Below are 20,542 nucleotides of genomic sequence, written 5' to 3' on the forward strand. Positions count from 1 at the left end.
AATCAGCAGTGTGCCCAGCCTGTTTGCAGAGAAAGCATTCAAGTTTATCGGTAGAAATAAATATTCTGTGTGTGGTATTTACTCGGCGGAAGCTGGCGTATTCGTCATCAGGTGAGCACATTTGACGTATGATATAGGAGAGATGAGTGATAACCCTAGGTCTTGCAGTGCTTTCTCAATGACGGAATGGGGAATGGATGGACAAACATTGGAAATGAATATTCTTTTGGTTGGAGATATAAGCCGACGTATAAGGATTAAATTGAACTAGGATGCTTTGGTTGGTTTTTAAAAGTTCGTCGACTTGAGTCGTCGATGATAAATAAATGCATATGCGTCCGTGTGATATTCTGGATGCGAAAATGACATTTTTAGGAGAGACGATGCTACCTATTGATTTAATGTAGTCAAATAGTACAGTGTTGGGGATAGAAGGAATAATGATGGCCTGATTTCGTGAGGGCACAGAAGGGGTTGGGGATTTTGCTGAGGTAGCTGCAGCATATGATAAAGGTGGAGAGTTAATATTTGGATTGGTTTTTGGTAGTGAGGTAAGGTTAGACATATTGCTGTGATCTTGGTTGCCAAAATCACAATCAATAGTTGAAAAAAATAGAGAAACGAATCAAATATATTAATAAATCTCAGCTCGAGAAAAACCAAACAGTCTTTGTCTCAGTGGTTGGCCCATTTGATTTCCGGATACGTAAATAATTTTAAAGTATATTTACCAAATTTTATGATAAAAACACTGCCTCAATAATTTGTGGTATCACATTTTAATTATAACAAAAAGCGAAAAATTTATTATTGTTGTGATTTAACTTAACGATCTGAACCTGACGAGGTATACAAAAATCTATATACATATTTGGTTTTTATAAATTCGCATAAATTTGATGCCATAGAATGTACGGATTAGATTCAAATGAATCATAAGGTCCCTACTACTTGAAATACATACATGAAAGAATATTTGTTTTCTATTTTGCACATATAATATTTTCAGTACGATACACAAACTGGTGTCGTACTGAGCTCCAGTCCGACATGCAATTGAAGATTTAATATTACAATGACGGCCTATCACTGTCACTATATAAATTTCTTTAATTTCTTTTCTCTTAGACCTTTTGATATGTTTATGTTTCTAAATATTCTTGATTTTAGGTCTCTTCTGTTTTAAAATTAGTGTTTTCAATAATTTTTGAAAGATGGATAAAATAGATGTTTCGATTTTTCTTTAAGTTTTCCAAAAAATATTAAAAAAACTAATTTTGGAACGAAAGAGACCACCTAAAATTAAATAGATTTGGAAACATAAATATTGATTAATTGAAATATTCTGGTTACCATAGGAATCTTTATTAATTTTTAATTGCTTACATTATGAACGACGTTTAATTTTCATAGGTTAGATAAGGATAGGTTGTAGTGAATGATTGTTTAATTTATGAATGACATTAATTTTTAATAGGGTAAATCGTTACGAATATAGCTGAATATTTATTGGTTCGAATATAAATGACAATTAATTTTATAGGTTAGGTTGTTATAAGTGAAGTTGAACTTTATAGCTTAGGTGAGGTTAGTTGGTTGTTAATGGCGTTGCATTTTTATAAAATTTGTTTTTTGAAAACCTAAGAGATATGCATAAATTACAATAAGGTATTTAATCCAGTTTTCTTGTTGATCCGTTCATCATTTTGTGCGATATATGCTGTTTAAAAAAATAGACATTTCTTGTAGTTTTTTTTTCAATTGTCAAAACTTTGGCAGATTCATAATTCATTTTGTGTTCTTCATGATAGAAGGACTTATGAACATCTATCAGGATATAATCTGCTTTCACTCTTGTGAGAGGTTATTCGATTGATGAGTGACCTTTTCGTCTGACTAATGTAATTTTTGTCACAATTTAAACAAGGTATTTCATATACTATGTCAGGCAATTTATTGATTGGTGTTTCATCTTCTATTTTAGTAAAAATAGATTAAATTATAAGGGTTTGACAGTACGCTGTATTAATATTGTGTTGGTTAAAGATTCCAGAAAGTTTAGAAGTAACTAATTTTATATATGGTAAAAGTGTATAAATATTTGAAATAGAAATACCAGAATTGACGTTTAAAAATGATGATTCAATGTTTAAGTCAGTGTCAGAGGTGTTATACAAAATTCGTTTTATAAAATATGGAGGATATGTGTTTTCATAAAAAAGTTTATAAGTTATTTTAAGATTCTTTGTAGGAAATATTGGATCAGAAATTTTGAGGACTCTATTTCTCATCTTTTTGATAACATTTTTTTTTGGTGTTACGTGGGTGATATGAATGATAATTGATATATCTTACAGAACTTATTGGTTTACCATATCATATATAGCAATATCTATATATTAAAATTTTATTTTTTTCGTTTCTTATGAATTTAGTGACATGAAAAGGTAACGATTTTTCAGTATTATCCTTTTCTATATTGAATTGTATATAGGGATCGAAACTACTGAAGTAAAACAGTTAATTATCAATTTCATTAATTAGAAGGTATAAAATTATATCATCTATATACTTTTTAATAAAGAATAATTCGATAAAAATTTAAAACTTTTCTTATCAGTGTTACCACTTAAATATAATTAACACAATTTTACTAGTATAATATTCAAAACAACTTTTCAATTCAACATAAAGAATAGAAAAAAATTCTATTACACTTGTTGCACTACATCACAGTCGTGTGACTGAAACACCAACAAATGTGTGGAATTTCATGATAGATTAGTCAGAAAAGCGACAACCATTTAATTCAAACTACTATTGTTATTTTCAAAACAATGGATTCAAATAATTTCGTGTGTTTCAATTTATCATTGCTTCTTGATGAAAAAATACTGTACGAGCTCTGCAATGGCTTCGAAACTGTTATCCGGACTCTGCTCCATTTGTTATTGGTTTGCTGAATTCAAACGTGGTCGTACAGACACCGATGATGGTGAACATTCTGGTCATCCAATTGAGGTAGTTACTCCAGAAAACATCAAAAAATTCCACAAATTGGTTATCTAATCCTAAATTGAAATGGTGACAGAAAGCTGAGGACGTAAAGCCATCAGAAAAAAAAATGTTTAAAATTATGCATGAACATTTGACCATGTGTCCAAAGCCACAACAGTGAGCTAGGAAGGTTATGGCTTCAGTATTTTGGAAGGTGCATGGAATATTCCATTTCCAAGAGGGAGATACAATCGTTTGAATGCATCAATCAAAGAAAAAAAAACAGCCTCATATGTCGGAAAAAAACCAGTGCTTCACCAAGACTATGGAACGATTCACAAGTCAATGGCAACGATGGTGAACAAATTACACTTCGAATTATTTCCTAATCTACCGTATAGTATATTGAGCAGGACAAATCATGCGAAAGAAACCTTCAGAAAAGTTGAGGAGTATAACACAATGGTTACCCCTATGACCAACAGGCAAAGGCAGACCAAGACATACCTGCAGAAACAAAATTGGAGAAGATACCAAAATCCTAGAAATAGTAGACTCGGAAGGCAAGATGCAGGAAAAGAAAAGAATGGAGAAAACCGACAAACAAACCCAGGACAATGAAAAAACTTTAATAAAAGGAAGAAGGGTAATCTACCCCAATAAAGCGAATAGGCGCACAATACGCTAGCCATAATGATTATGAGTCCGTCGTCTCAGACCTTGTCGTATGCTTGGACGATATCTAAGAAGGTAGAAGAATAGTATTCTTGGAAAGAGTTGTACACATTTTTTTGTGGAATTGTTCTGTGAGACCATGTAGCGCTCTAAATTCAAATTAATTGCTAGGTATTAATTGTGATAGTGGATAAGGGAAAAAATTCATCAGCAGTTGTTAAAAATATGTTTCTCAGTTTCAGTTTGAGTATTATTCAATAGCAGTAAAACTTTCGAAGTATTAAAGAAAATTTGTTCCAATATACACAAAATGAAAAATCAATTTCTAAACTATTTCCCATAAAAATCCTTTTATTGTTGTTGAATTGAAATTCCAAGAATTTACGTTACTTAAGAAATACATTAAAATATGACTGGGAAATAAGACAGGGCACATTAATTTTGATTCTTGATTTAATTAATCATATACCCTAAAAATATTTTTAGCATAAGTATTTCTCATCATTCACATTATTATGATATATGGAAAATCATACAATTATTCGAAAATTGTAGAGACTTGACCTTTTCACGGAATTGCTTGACAGTCTATACCATTAGATTTCAATAAATTCATTTTTTAGTATCGTAATAAATTAATTATTCAAGGAGTACGATTCTCAGAAATGAATACTAAAGCTTGAACATTTCAATCAATTCGAAATTGGAACAAAGAAGCAGTCATTTATAAATGTATTAGAGTCCTTTGTACGAAATCAAGTGAAATATTCTTTGGAGACATCTTTTCCAAAAATAATTTACTGAATAAATAATTTTCCGGCAGAAACTAATCGAATTACGACACGCCTTAAAATGGATGTCGTTTATTTTCTGTTTAGCCAATTAAGAGCTGTTCAAAGTGGAGGTCTTTGGATTTTAAGTTTGATTTTTTTCGACGTCGTTTATAACGTTGTTATTTTGAATCATCTTTTGACTTTGTATTGGGTTAATTTTTAACTAAACATTCTCATTCCAATTTATGTAAACGCTCCAGGAATTACGATGATTTAATGAAAATAAAATAACACTTTTCATCTTTATTTATTTCGTATATTTATTCAAATATTTTCAAAACTAATTGATGAACGAAAAGTGTCAATTATACAGGGTGATTCGGAATAGCACTCCAATCCTCGGGAAATGATTCGATAGGTAAATATAAGAAAAAAAGGTATAACAAAACTTCCAAAAACGCTTCATAACCAAGTTATAGTGAGCGATAGATTTGGCCCGGATTCCTAATCCACCAATAATAGCCATATTGAATGTCTCGGGTCTGAAATTGTCATGCAAATTTGTTTGGTCTATACGTGTTTTGACCTGAATAAAAAAGGTTTCGATCTGTAACTGTAATAGTTTTTACGTTAACTGACTAAAATACTAAAAACTCAACTCTAAATACACTTTTTTTACGTTTGGAGTAAAATAACTGCATTAAATGTCTAATAAATGCATTGAACTTTCAACAAAACTTACAGAAAATTTAATTTTGAAGAAAATGATATGTACAATCTCAATAAAAAGTAAATGCAAGTGGAAATATCTTTATTTTACTGGATGAAAAACAAAACAAAAATGTGCAAATTGTGTAAGTAACCTTATATTTAACGATCTATGTTACAGATTTGAGACCTATTTTATTCAATTTTTCAGGTCAAAAAGCGTATGGATCAAATAAATTTGCATGACAATTTCAGACCCCAGACATTCAATATGGCTTCTATTATTGGTGGATCAGGGTTACCGGCGACATCTATCGCTCACTATAACTCGGTTAAGAAGCGTTTTTGGAAGTTTTATTACACCAACTTTATATATTATTCCTTATATTTACCCATAGAATAATTTCCCTGAGAGATTGGACTGCTATTCCGAAACATCTTGTATAAGCAATATCCGTTAAAAATACCAAACAACAACTTATTTCAAATAAAAGAAAAGTGGAACTGATATTTATCAAAAATAAACGTAATAATGAGTGTTATCTCAACTCAGCTCAGCATGAAATCTAGAATTAATAGAAACAACGATAACATCTACTATACTCTTCCTGATAAGCCCCTGGATATGTTCTAGTTCCAAATACTTAATTATTGTGTACTATTGTGTATTTCGTCACTTGTAGTATAAATCAAAATAGTCAGATTTTGTTACAGAAGTATGTATTTATGTATATACGGATTTGGGGTTTCATATATTTTACTACCCAAATGATCTATTGTGTCCTCCGTTCTTGTTGCGATACTAGAAAATCTAGTGTGTACAGCTGATCCATCAATCCCACTCGTTTTAAAAAGTCCAGAATGTGGGATGGCTTTAATTGCCAGAAATCTTCGTCTACTTCATATACACCCAGATATAGTGCTTGGGATCCTTAGCGTTGAACACTCTATAAGCAAACGGTGTTATAACTTCATAAGAGTAAATTAAGAAGATAATTGCGGGATAAAGTTTTCATGAACAAAAGTTCCATTCCTACAAGGTAGTTAGTAGAATAGAGTCGTAGTTTTTTCAAATTTAAGTGTAAGACATCAACTTGATATTTTGTGAATACCGGGTAATCGCAAAAACATAAAGATAATTCTCTTCAAGAAAAAATTTACACATTTCGAGCCATTTGAAACTGTGCTGGCAAGATTTCGTCTACAGGTGGTGTTGCTAACATGAAACTTATGCTTCTGTCGACTGTTACCACCAACGAAGACAATGAACTAATTGTTGGTGTTGGGATCAGTAGTTGCAAATACTTTTTCAAAGAGCAAAGATGTGACCAGAATTAACATAAAGCACTTTGATGAAACATTATTTTTATTAAGTGTTTACAACGGTTAGAGATAGGAATCAGAAACCCTTGTATACTATGAAAAAAAAATTTAAAATATATAAATTAAAATATGTGATAAATATAGGGCATTCCACTCAAAAAATCTATTTGATTTGTATAACTAATTTAGAGGCCCTAATATAAGATTGTGATTTAAAAAAAAATGGACAATATGTAGTTCTAATTAAATTCCAAAAATTCACAGAACGTAAAATGTTCATTTAAAAAAAAGGAAAACACATCAAAAGGTTTATTTTATTTCCCATATTATGACATGAGTTACAAAGTAACACCACAAATTTCTAACATTTTGATGTCATCAATATTTTTTTAAGGGAAGCTAGGTTTTTTTACATTATTTGATTAAGCTTGTTTTTGTGCATCATGGAAAGATAATTTAAGTAGCGCCGGATAAGAAGGAGAAAACAAGAAAATTCATGAAATTGATTTTATTTCCATTTTGATTAACATTTAAATTAACTGAAAAGTCTATTAAACTTCATTCTGTGTCCCCACAATGGTTGAGTTAAAAGACTAATTTTTTGTCTATTTACTTCCTTCAAGTCTTCTGAATTGTCTGATCGGTTAACGTAGATCCGACTTTTCGAATGTCTCTACGAAGAAAATCAAGGAGGTAAAATCCGGCGACCTAGGTGTGCATTCCATTGCTCCACGTTTTCCAATCTACTTTCCTTTAAACTAGTTATCCAGGAACCTTCAACCATTTAGACCATAATGTGGTGATGCACCATATCATTGGAAGCAAATACTGGAATCTAAGTTCTCATCATATGAAGATGTTCCAAATATCGCTCGCGAAAGATATAAGGACCATTAAGATTGCTACCAAAACATATATTTTTGGGGCACTGGGTATGTTTTTTCTGAATCCACAGTCTATTTAAAACACTATAAAGAAAATATCGTTTTTCGTCGCAATACCTCAAGAAGCTTTCAAAAATTATAACCGTCTGTCCAGATCATCTCTTCAGTGTTCGTGAACAAATTGCCTATGGATGACTAACAGTTTCTGTTGTAGTTGTGTTTTCTAATGATAGCAAAATACGTAACTTTGCATCGTCCCTTATTCCTCGTCTTCCAGATTTTGGAGCATCCCTTTCGCTTCCCGTTTTATTGAATTTTGCACAAATTTTGCTTACTAGACTCTCAGTAACCTAACCAGAGGTCTTTCAAAATGTGTTTCGTTAAATAAAGCGAATGATTCTTCATAACTTCGGAGTGTATAGTCACACCATACCATCATTATAATTTCTAACCTTTTTTTTTCAAAGGAGTCATAACAATAAAAATCTAAATCTAAATTGTAAGACTGATACTGATAAACAGTCGTTTCATTGAAAAAATTGATACAAAATGTTTTTTGTTAACAAACCTTGTATGTTTTGTTAATTTTGTTTCACTTCATATTGACTCCGTAAATTGAAAATGGATGAATATTTTCTCCAAATCTGTTAGCTCCAGGTCAAAAAGATAGAGAAACGTTAAAAAAATAGATGTGAATAACCTTCTTAATAAATGAAACTAAATCTCGAGACAAGATTTAAGGTAAGGTTTTAATTCCCTCCCTTTAAAATAAAACAAAAACGTTCAAAAAGAACCTGTGATGAGGCATTTGCCATTGCTCGGAATTTAAAATTTCAAGTTTCTCTCTTATTTAGATTTAGGGGAAATTATATATTAAATTTTTTTCACCACAATGCAGGGATTTGTGTTAATGAGGAAATTTTTTTTAAAAAGTTCTATTATAATTTTATACGCGCAATAATCCCCTAAATCAAATATGAATTATTAATATACAATTTGATATGTGAAACACAATTCATATCAGCAGATATAAGTGATAAAACCTCATTATTCTTCTATTATTAGCCAAAGTGGAAAAGTGGAACAAGCTGCAATCCATTGAGACTGTTCGATTGCAAGTGATGTTATTCAATAGAAACAAATCAATGATGAATTTTGCTGAATCATTCAAGTTCAAATCACTCAACCTATTCATTGTTCAGAATTATTATCTTTTATTTCACACTCAATAGCCTTTCTTTGATTTTTACTGTGAAATTGATTAATGTGAATGATATTGTAAGTTAAATTGAATTGGAGTCACGTCTGTTGGTGAGATATGATGTAATGTTCGTAAAACTTCGGAATACGTTAATTTCAATTATTTCGCCTTCTATCGCAGTGCTGTAGTTTAAATGTCAACAGTTTATTCTGAAAAAATTTTAATCGATAATATTCAAAATTCTAGATATATCGCAACTTCTCAACGTCTGTATTATCTTGATTAACCATTTCATTTGAATTAACTACTTTAAATCTAAGCGTTGACGTGGAAGACTTTGCTAGTGAAAGGCCACGGGGAAAGGATTCTACATTGTGGTTACCAAAAGGCTTTATGGGGTCAGTTATGTAACGTTTCAGTTCATAGTTGTTAAAAGAGATCCTCCTACATTATGAAAGTGGAACATTTAGTTAGTCAGTGGGATCAGATGAAAATGAAATAATAAGTGAAATTCACTTTATTTCATTGAAAATTGGTGCAATCAGAAAATACTATTTTCAATTTGATACAAAATTTGTGAATAGTGAAAATACAATCAAAAAGTTATCATGTTGAAAATGTATTTATATAATCTTAAGAAAGATTAATTGCAAATGTTCACATTGACTGAGCTACGAATAAATAAAGGAGTAAAACAAAAACATCCAATTCGCGTTATTTTGTGGTGTACGAATGGCTTTTGAATAAAGTGAAAAGAATAAGTCTTTACGTACATATTGGGATATGTTTTCAAGATTTATACGAATGGACAGTGAAAATAAATGTTGTGACTAACATTGCAAAGATAGTGATTTTGTAAGTTGATTTTCAAAGGAAACGAATAAATTTCTACCTAAATATAATATAGCTCTTATATAATTCTCTCTAGGCGACTAAATTACCTTAGATTACGTTCCTTTACTAAACAACACATTCAATAAAACCCCCACCAACCTGTCGATTTAAATAAGCCGATGGGAATTATTTCTCAAACCATACAAACTCTAATGAGTCCCAACCCTTCTTCGGACTGTAGAATCCTCGACAAATACGCGGAGGACTTCCAATCCCTTATTATCAATGCGCAAGCCATCCCCATTTATATCACAATCGTAAACACATACTCGTATATATCGCAAAACATCCTTAGCAAAATTCGTCAGAAAAGTATACATATCCATGGCTACATGGTTAAGCCTGGCTTCAATGGGAGAGCACTTGGCAAACCGAATAAGCTAGCTGAAGACCCAACACCTAGTCCTAATGAGGTTTAAGCAAGAACTGGAAAAATCTGAAGGCCCAGCGTCTAAACAGTACAGTTTTTGAGAAAAAAAGGCAGACAGTAAATGCTATCAAAAACGTCATGAAATTATCAGATCGAGCATCAGATTTCATAGAAGGCTCTGTAGAGGTGACCATTTATGTGAAAAACGCATAATGGCAGAGAACAAAATATAAAGAAGTATCTCTTACAAATACGACGTCAAGCTTCATTTAGAATTGCCTTACTGAATAACATTAGTAGGCTTTTTACACACTCACTTACACTCACAGAAAAGAATGAAGATGCTTTAATGTATAAAATCCATCTAGGCCCACTAGTTATATTTAATTGGATAGAGGAAGACAACTTGAGTATAGCACTTGAAAAGACGGAAGCGGTTTTCTTAACAAAAAGAAAGAAGATTCAGTATTTGGTATTTGTATTTGGAGTATTTGGATTCGCAAGAACTTAACTTTTGGAATGCATATCCGGCGGACTGTACCTAAATTAAAGAGAACAATTACAGTCCTCTCGTACTGTATGCCAAATCTTGAAGGACCAAGAGCTTCGAAAAAGAGATTCCTAACCTGTGTAGCGCACTCTCCAATTTTGCAGCAGAAATAATTGCTCCGATAGATCTCATGAGCTGCGAGATACGACGGAGGAACCTGATGCAAATATGGCAAGGCAGAGGAAGACACACTTCCAAAAAGAATGCTGAGCCTGCAATTCAATACCTCAGATTGACCGATGGATAAATAGACCTTATAGCGATACTGACTATTTCATCTGACAATTGCTCATTGAAGGATGGCTATTTTTGGGATAGCCTGAAATTGAAAACCTTCAACCTCAAATAATTTGAAATTGATAAAATTTTTGGAAAAAATTCGGGAGATTTTTTTCAAAGCACATAGAAATATCTTTGAAATTAGCACTTTCAAAAGTCTTTTGCATAAGAGTTGACTCATTTATAAGGGTTTTGAATGCTTGTTTTAGAAAAAATGATTGATCAAATTGACTACTGCATTTCCGTAATCTTCAATGAAAAAACTCAAATAAACCAAAAACCATTCATATTATGTAATGTATGTATCATAACATTTGAACGAGATACATTAGTTCAAAGTTTGCATTCGTGTACCAAGTGTGGCTTATGCAAGCCCTTTGAGCTGCACCCTTTTAGAAACCGAGGGCTGAAAAAAGTCTTTATTGATATAAAGTTGAAGCAGTTGAAATCCCCTATGAAATGCTTTTTCAAAAAAATTTAAAGCTTGAATATTCAGCGTGTTATTGTTATTGTTAAAAAACCAACTGATTTTTTGAATCTGATTGATCATAAACGTGTTTGAAAATATCAGAACATTCACAAATAATATATTTAAAATTCATTTTACCCAAAACATTTTAAATTTTTTTGCACAGGGCAGATTTCGTAGAAGAGGGTACGTAGAGCTTGAATTCAAATTTTCTTGTAAATCGAGATTAAAATTATTGTCTTTAAAGAAAGTTTCTAATATAGTGATAACCTAACCCTCAGAGTATTGTCTTTGGAGGGGTTTCATGAGTCCGAATTAATCTTAAACATGTTTAAGAATATCAATACATCCACAAATAATTCATTTAAACTGTATTTCACTCAAACACATGCCAAAATCGAAGATTTTGAATTTTTTATGATAAGGGGTGGTATTCCCTTTAGCACATGGTAGATTTTGAATAAAGGGGTAAGTAGAGCTTAAATCCAAATTTTCATAAAAAACGACGTTGATTAACGAAATTCCACAGTTTTAACGTTTTTCACCGCTGGTTCTTGGCCCTTAAGTGTAGGATTAACCCCCACTGAATAATAAGATGCATTGTCAAAAACGAATTTGTATCAGGTTTTTGCGCAACCTTGAGATAATTCACTTGATTCTATTATCAAACAAGCATTAGAAATAAATCTCTATTAACTTAGAACTTGAACTATTCATAATAGTTGTTTTTTTGAAATTTTGATAAGCGAAAAGCAATTAACGAATTATGAAAAACCTTAATGCGGACTTGATGTATTACACTGTGCCTGCGTTTGCCCATTACTTAAGATGTTATATTCTTCACTATTAACGAAGATTCAAGTTCACTCTTATTATTTTTAAAATAATTTGATTAATATTTATCTTGCTTTTTTTCATAATATTCATATTCTGTTACGCTACTGATAATTGTTGAATTGGTGTTAACAATAGAAATACGGGCGGAGATCGACAATTTCCAGGACCTAGACAATTTCTTCCTGATGTATGTACATTCTTAACGTTATTATCCAGACAAGAAGTTAATATGGTTCCGTTTCGTCTGATAATATAATTATTCTTAAGAAGACACTTTTGCGATTCTCTATATATTTACAAAGAAAACATGTTCTTTGACCTGAAATATTGGTTCATCGAATTATTGCTCTTTTGTTGACTTCCTTTCTATACTTCAATCTCAAATGTTCCAATAATTTCCACAAAGACCTATCTCCTTATTTTATAGGTCACCATTTAAGAATTCGACAGTTACATGAGCAGATGTTTAAGTAATTTTAGTTTGACGCGAAAGCTTGTGTTTCAATCTAATTTCCATTATAATTTACTCTAATATCAATGCACTTGAAATATCTTTCAAGCAACTTTTGAATTTTGACAAACAATCCAGCTAATATGTTTTGAAATCTTCATCCACACTTTCACCAACCAAATAAAAGAACATATTGCTATTATATAGCTAGATTTTGATTGTAGTAAAGTTGATCAAGTTGTTTCTAATCAAATTTCCTGATCAGATTAATGTTTGATTAACCATATGGAGAGGGCATCATCGCAAAACAAAATTATGTCTTTACTTGGCATACTACCAAGTCTACCATGAACACCTCCAACCTTTGTCAAAACACGTTTCAATGATTTTCCAGCTGACAAAGTTGACCTTTCTCAAGCGATATGAAATATCGCCTCTTCGTAGACTTTTTTTTAACTCTGATGTAACATAGGCTGTGCATTTCTCATTGTGCACATTAGTCTATAAACGCCCTAGTCCTTTTGAAGTATTGTATAAAATTTTGTCTGTACATTACACTAGACAATTGGGGAAGGTATTTTAATCAGTCGAATACAAACATACACGGGGGTGGAAAATGTCGTAGTAGTATCACCGCTAGATGTACGTAAATAGCCTGTAACACTTCTAGCAATAATTCAATCGGATGATGCAGAAATGAGCAAATTATAGAGGGATATCACGTTTAGAAGTGGTGTATGTTGTTTGTATTCTACTAAGAATCCCGAAGATACATGGGAAGCTAGTCACCATAACATTAGATAAGTCAGAAGATATAACATCGAGGGTGGCTTTTAATCTGGAATTTATAGAGGTTCGAGTGAGAAAGGGCAAAAAATCCAGATAGAAAGGGATCAGCACTGTCGAATAAAAATGGAGAGCAGACAGAAATAAATAAAAGAATAGCCCCAAAGGAAGTACAGCCGTGGGAACATTAAGTAAATTGATAATGTCTAAGGAGTTATCTAGAGCAGCCAAAATTACGACCAGCACATGGAAGTGAAAAATGAGTTTGAACAAATGCTGCATAAATAAAACTGGGTATATTATTTTATTATAATAACCATCAATAACAAGATACATGAAAGACCTGAAAGTAAGATAGTTGGGGAATACCCAAAGGATGCTGATAATCAGATTTGCAAAAAAGGTCATTGAAAAAGGAAAGGGGAAAGACGTACAAGTAGGAGGGGGACACTTGAAGCCAAAAATTTTGGACTAGAAATAAATCAAAAGAAAACAAAATATATGATCATGAGAGATACACAGAGAGAAACAGAAGATTACTTGTTCTTTAGGACACCAGACACAAAGAGTACAATTTCGAAAGAGTTTCCAACTTTATGTATCTAGAAGTAGTAATAGAAGACAAGGAAGTAAAACAATTATAACGAAAACCCAATATAACTAAAGGAACACAAAAATTTGGTAGAACTGGATCACTGATGAAGTCAAAATACGTGCAAAAAAAAAACAAAAATAAGAATGTATAAAACGGTAGTAAGACCCACCGCAACATATGCATGTGAGACATGGATATTAGAAAAGGCAGAAGAAGCCATGTTGGAAAGATGGGAGAGGAAGATACTGAGAGGAATCTACGGAGGAGTACACACAGAAGAAGGCTGGAGGAGAACAACTAATAAAGAATTGGAGAAACTTTATGGAGAAGCTACAATAAGCTCATTTATTAAGGGGCAGAGAGTGAGATGGTTGGGATATGTTGAGAGACTACATAAAGAACGGATGCCAAAATTAGTACTGCAAAGAAAGAGGGAAAGGGGCGACCAAGGAAGAGATGGTATGACTGTGTAATGGAAGACCTAAAAAATAATAATGTTCAGAATTCGAGACAAAAAGCTGTGAACAGGGAGTAATGGAGAAATATTGTGTGGAAAATGCAAAATAGAGGACTTTGATATATATAAAACTATGTAATATTGCCATTCTTGCCCCAGGCCTAGATGGCCTGTAGAGCATATTAATTAAAAAAAAAACGAGTGAAGTACTATGGAGAAGATAATATAGAAGACCAGGAAGTAAGATATTTGGGGTATACCAAAAGGATGCCGATAAACACAAGAAGGACTGTTGAACTAATGGAAGGATGCAAAAGGATATCAAAGCGGTGAAACCAAAAGTACAGAATCACAGCCTGTGAATAAACATTGTGGAACCAGTTGAAGGATGATTAGAAAAGAAAAAGAAGTCATTTGCCTTAAGGACCTGTATTACACTTTCGAAATATTAAGTTTCGATCTGATTTCAGAAGTAAATAGTAGGATTCGTTTATTATGATATATTTGACACACTTCTATCGCTTAAAAACTATTTTGTTAGTCTTTTTAGTATAATTTACTAGGTTAACTACTAAATAAAAAATGAGAATGTATGATACCATGAACAAAAGCACGTTAATATATGAATTACAGACGTAGCGGTTAAAATAAAAATGAAAAGGGAAATAGAAGCTTGAGAAATGGATGCAATGAGAATGGCATCTAGGACATCAAGATTGGAGAGAATGACTACTGAGAAACATGAAGGAACAAATGGGTGTAGAGAAAGTTATAACATTATAGCATAGAAAGGAAACAACTGGTACGGTACGGGCATGTTCACAAAATGATAGAAGCAAAATTACCAAAGAAAGTAATAAGATGGATACCGCCAAAAAATCGACAAAAAGTAAACCAACAAAACTGCTACAATAGCCAAGACGCTAGCACAAATGAGATAAAAACGTAACATTTTGAGCAGCCGAATTTAAGCGTTCATAACAGCGAAAACTGGGAAAAATAGCCATGTTATCAAAAAAAGGTTCTAACAACTGTCTGATTAAGGCTAGAGACAAAAGATATGAATCGAACGTATTTGCACTCAAGGTTACTAGAATAATAGAAGGTTTGTGACATGCGCATGTTATTGTAAACAAACAAACAGCTGCTAGAACACCAGCTACGTCATTATGTTTACATTTTTCTATTGTTCATATTATTATGTAAAACAGAACCTCACTAACATTATGTTCGATTTATGAGGATGTGTGTTATCTCTTGCTCATCTGGCTATACAAACGAATATATTTCTAACTAACTGTTTGCACTGAGTAAAGAATCACGCATGCGTAAACTTTCCGCGTTTGTTCACTTTTAACTATAAGCGTACACAAATGAACATTTATCATCAGATCTTATTGACTCGGTTCAAGCAAAATACGTCGATTCATAATTGCAGATGCAACCTGGATCCACCACCATGTCCATGAAACAAAAAGACGTGAAACGCAAAGACCGAATCTACTGCGAAAAACATTCAAAGACGGTTTTATTAACTGGAAAAGTGGTGGGATTGTGTTTATTAACTCTCTTCAAAAATGTAAAACACAAACAGAAAAGTATTACTCATCATTACTTGATAATATGAAGGTGGATATTTTAGAAAAAAGAGACCGCGACTGCAGAAAATAAAAAGTGCTTTATCGTCAGGATAACGCACCTTCTCACAATTGTAACATTGTTAAAATTAACGAAATGCACTTCTTATGGTTTCACCACCCACGATATTCAACTGATCTGGCCATCAGTGACTTTTCCCTATTTCCTTACCTTATATTTCACTTTCAATACCGATATCATCAACAAACGAGGACGTTATTCCACGCAGAAAAATTGAATAGCTTAGAACATTGCTTAAAAGAACAATGATAATCAAACGAAAATGTCTTTCTTCCTTTGACAGATCGGAAACTTTTCAAACAACCCTAATATTATGTAACATATTTCGTACTGCCAATACAATATCCTCCTTTCGAGTAAATCGATTTTTATCCTAGACAAATTCACTAATCGAATCTGCTCCGAAAATTAAAAGTGTTAGTTATGCCGAACGCTCAATCCTAGGCGAAATTCAAACATTTCTTTTTTATACGTGTATCATACATCAAGTAATGTGTTAGAGAAGATTCATTACCAACAAATTAAATTACTTGTCACTGTAAGTTTCATTGCACTCATATACTTCCTACATCGCTTCACACGACGTTTCTATTGTTGAAATCATGGGAAAATCCTCTTATGTTATCTATAGTTTTCACTGTAATCGGTGTGACACTTATGAATCGTCCTCGGTGTTAATCTGACCAATAAGGTGGATAGTTTAACACAATTTCTTAGTCAAGACAGAATGGGTTCATGAATTATTGTTTTCTCATGCCCTCACGTAGTCGTCAATGTTTGAAAGATGATCAACGCGAATTCATTTACTGATTTTTTCAATGTTTCCGTCTGTACTTGACGTAGAGAGTCATCCAACCATCAAAAAACTTTTTGTCCTGCTAAACAACCATACAACTATACTGCTTTCATTAGTGCTTCCGTGATGGTTTTCCTTAAGAAGAATATTCAGGTTAATTCATTGATACGGGAACATTTTCTTCATCAGAAAATCATATTGATCTTTCTTCCAAATGTATATTGAATCAGAAAATGGAGTAGTTCTATAAAATATATGCGTTTTAAGAAATATTTTCAACAGATATAAATGTTCAATAATGTACCAAAGTTATGATAGAGCACACAAACAAAAACTTTTCCATTTAATTGAAATTGTACTCAGTATAAGTGAAATAAAGATTATTTTCCTCAATTTCGGAAAGAGTCTTGTGGCAGTCTATAATGAAATATTGGTGAAAGATTTAAATTTGTTTCATTTTTGATACAAGCTTTCCCTACAGCTGACTAGTTTCGGAATCCTTTGTTTTTTTTAAATTTTTCTATTAAGAGCCTAGATGAACAAAGAATAGATCTTTTTAGACAACAATGTATCCACAAACAACTCAAATTTTCAATATAATCGAAGTATAATCAATTCCATTTCAATTAACAACAATTTTTCTTGTGCTCTAATGAAAAGTTCAGAGAGGCTTGCATTGCTCAATTTTATAACAAAGAAGTTATAATTTTATAACCGTCAATATACTTTTTGCACGTTTAATTTGAGAAAGAAACATAAATGCTAAATATTTCATTTTCTTTGTTTGTAACACAGCTATAGTCAGCGCTAAAGGAATAAATTTTATTAGGCGAGCTCAATACATTGCAGGAAGGCTTATGTTTATATTTCTTCGACTGTACATTAAGAAAAAAAACATTCGTAATTGTTTAAAGAATGGAAACATTGTTATACTGCTATATTGAACATAATACGAAATATAATATAAAGAACACGAGAAGAAACCAAATAAAACAAAGTAAACAATTGTACTAAACTTATTCACGATTCCACTAAACGGCTTGCATCGATCTGGATTCGTGATTCTGGGGATCCAATAATTTTTCAGCTTTTGAAAAGAAGTATATTATAGCTATTGCCAACTTGATAATGAAGTTAACAATAAAATACAAAAGTTTACTCTTTTTTTACAAATTCTGAGCTTTCGTATTCATCATCAAAAGACTAATTAACCAAGAATTCTAATTTTGTAATGAATTATTAACTTGATGAAATTCAAAAGAAAAAACTCTAAGAATGATAATTCTCTCGGAAGATTTGGAAAAAGCCTCTGTCAGAATAAAACTTAAAAAATCGAACAGTATTCCACTTGAGATATGTTAACAAATAACTGAAAAGTTTTCTGACGGGTTTAGAAACCAGAAATCAGTTTATCAAGGGCTAGCTCCAAAAAATATGGTAGAAAACGAGGCTAGTACTATTGGAGACGTACCAAAAAGCTAAGTCTAGTAATAGGTGAGGCAAAAACTGCTGAAAGATCCGTTTGTAATAGGCAGAAACTCTGCCTCTATGCATTGAACTCATCTGCATAGATTGTGATTGTATAAGCATTTTGGACCAAAATATGGCAACATTTAGAATGCTTGCTAATGAGATACTTCCATCATAGAAGTCTCTTGATTGGGCAGGAAGAACATATGCAAATTACGTGTGAAGTACCACAAAGATTTATTCTAGGTCAAACAGTATGGAATCTCTATAATGACAAAATCCTCAACCTAGAGGTCCAGCATAACATCAACCTTATTGATATGTATCTGAACTCATGTTCGATCGTAAAATGGTTATGCAGGTGACCATAGTAGTGTAGAATGTAGTAGTGGGCAACTACAAAAAAGCTGAACCATTTGAAGCTGCTGAAGCAGCACCTCTTGATTAGTATCAACTGGTGTCGAAGTGCTAATGGCTAATTTGATACCAATAGACTTCCAAAAATTACCATTACAATGATGTACAAACTACCTGACATAACTAGTCACAATTCGTGGACGTTTTATGGCTTATTTATACTGACTTGAAATTACACTCACAAACTTGTCTTTACTATCCTAAGGTGGAAGATACAGTGAATACAGTAGGAGGAAAGCAGAACAATTATGCAACAAATCGGATGCTTACTATCACCAGAAAGTTGTTGAAGAAATAATAGTTAAAGAGAAAGAAAGCCTCGAAAACTCTATCAGATATGGTGACAATATACATATTCTCCGAAAGACCTCGAAATTCTACGGTATTCCACCTCGGAGCGTATAAAATAGTCGCGTACATGACACCTCAAATCACAACACACAACAGCGCTGTAGACGTACTCAAAACTTGTTGCCATACAAGTGCTATTTGAGTTGTTCACAGATACTTGAAATATTCATCTTGATTAAAAAATTGAATCAAATCATTTTCATACAAGGATTTTCTATAATTCGCTCCAACATTTGGTGATGTAGTTCCCTCTCGAAACCTAACCTAACCAAATTCAACCGTGGTCGCATTAATTTCAATAATTGTCAAAAAGATTTGTGCAAAGAAAGATTGGCGCAAAGAAATTCTAAAAAGATTCAAACTCGGCGCTTCAAAAGACATCTATAAAATCGTATCAGACATCGACTCATGGATCTATGCATATGAACCCGAAACTAAACAACAATCGACTGTATGGGTATTTGAAGACCAGCCAAATTCAAAAAAAGTTGTTCGCGCATGAAGCACTTGGAAGCAACTGGTCGCCTGTTTTTTCAGAATAACTGGTCATATCGCCACCGTTCCAAGATACACCAGAATTTGTTTCCCATAAATAAGGAAAACCAATTGCAGACGACGAACCAACGAGCTCTCACATCAGTTCATACAAAAACGAAATAGTTTTCGAATTAATGGGTCATCTGCCATACTGTCCTTGTTTGTTACCTAATGATTCCTTCTTAATCTCACAGATCGAAAATGAATTTCGTGATTAGCTTTTCTACACCTGAAAAAGCAGTTGATGCGTTCACACTACATATTTTGGAGGTAACTCAATTCGAATGGAAAGAAATGCTTCAAATAATAAAGCCATATCCACTTATAAATATATATTTGTGTTTTATTGTTTATCTCATAACTGAAGTAGCAACCTTCGTAACGGCATCCAGCATTCAAAGCTTCACAACAAATTCTTCGATCGCTAAAATCACATTCGATTCCGAAGAACTGAGGCTGAGACCTGTCAACTTTTTGTAGAGCTTGCGTCATACGAGGACTACCGATAGATAGAACTAATCCTTTTGTAAGAAATTAGTTACATATTGAAGTAGCGTGCTCGATTAGGCATTAAATCATTACGCTCGACTCTTGAAACGAATTTCGGCAAATAGTGATGAATTATTCATTCGATTTAAAATACTGTTCAACAGCTACCACATAGTGTTGAATAGCCCACTACACCATTTTCACTGGAACTGGACGTTTATCAAACAAAATGGCTCTCCTCTTTTGATACAACGCTACCCAGTATCAGCAGAAGGATGCAATAAGGAAAAATTTCACGAACCGTTTCTTATTAAAACAAAGTTTTCATCAAGTTAGTGAAATTTTACTTCAAGCTCATTTACTATATAAAATATAAATTATATTGCAACAATAAATTGAACAAGGAAGTAGTTTATAATATGATAAACGAAAGTGCATCCATCCATCACATCAAAATAGAGGTTTAGATGTATATTGCAACTACATATATGAAATCTGGTGGCCTTAAAGGTATTATCAGACATCTGTTTTCACTTTTACACGAAATATGTTCTTCTTTTTCATTTCTACTTCA

Source organism: Diorhabda sublineata, chromosome 11 (genome assembly GCF_026230105.1).
Source record: "Diorhabda sublineata isolate icDioSubl1.1 chromosome 11, icDioSubl1.1, whole genome shotgun sequence".
NCBI classification, from domain to species: domain Eukaryota; kingdom Metazoa; phylum Arthropoda; class Insecta; order Coleoptera; family Chrysomelidae; genus Diorhabda; species Diorhabda sublineata.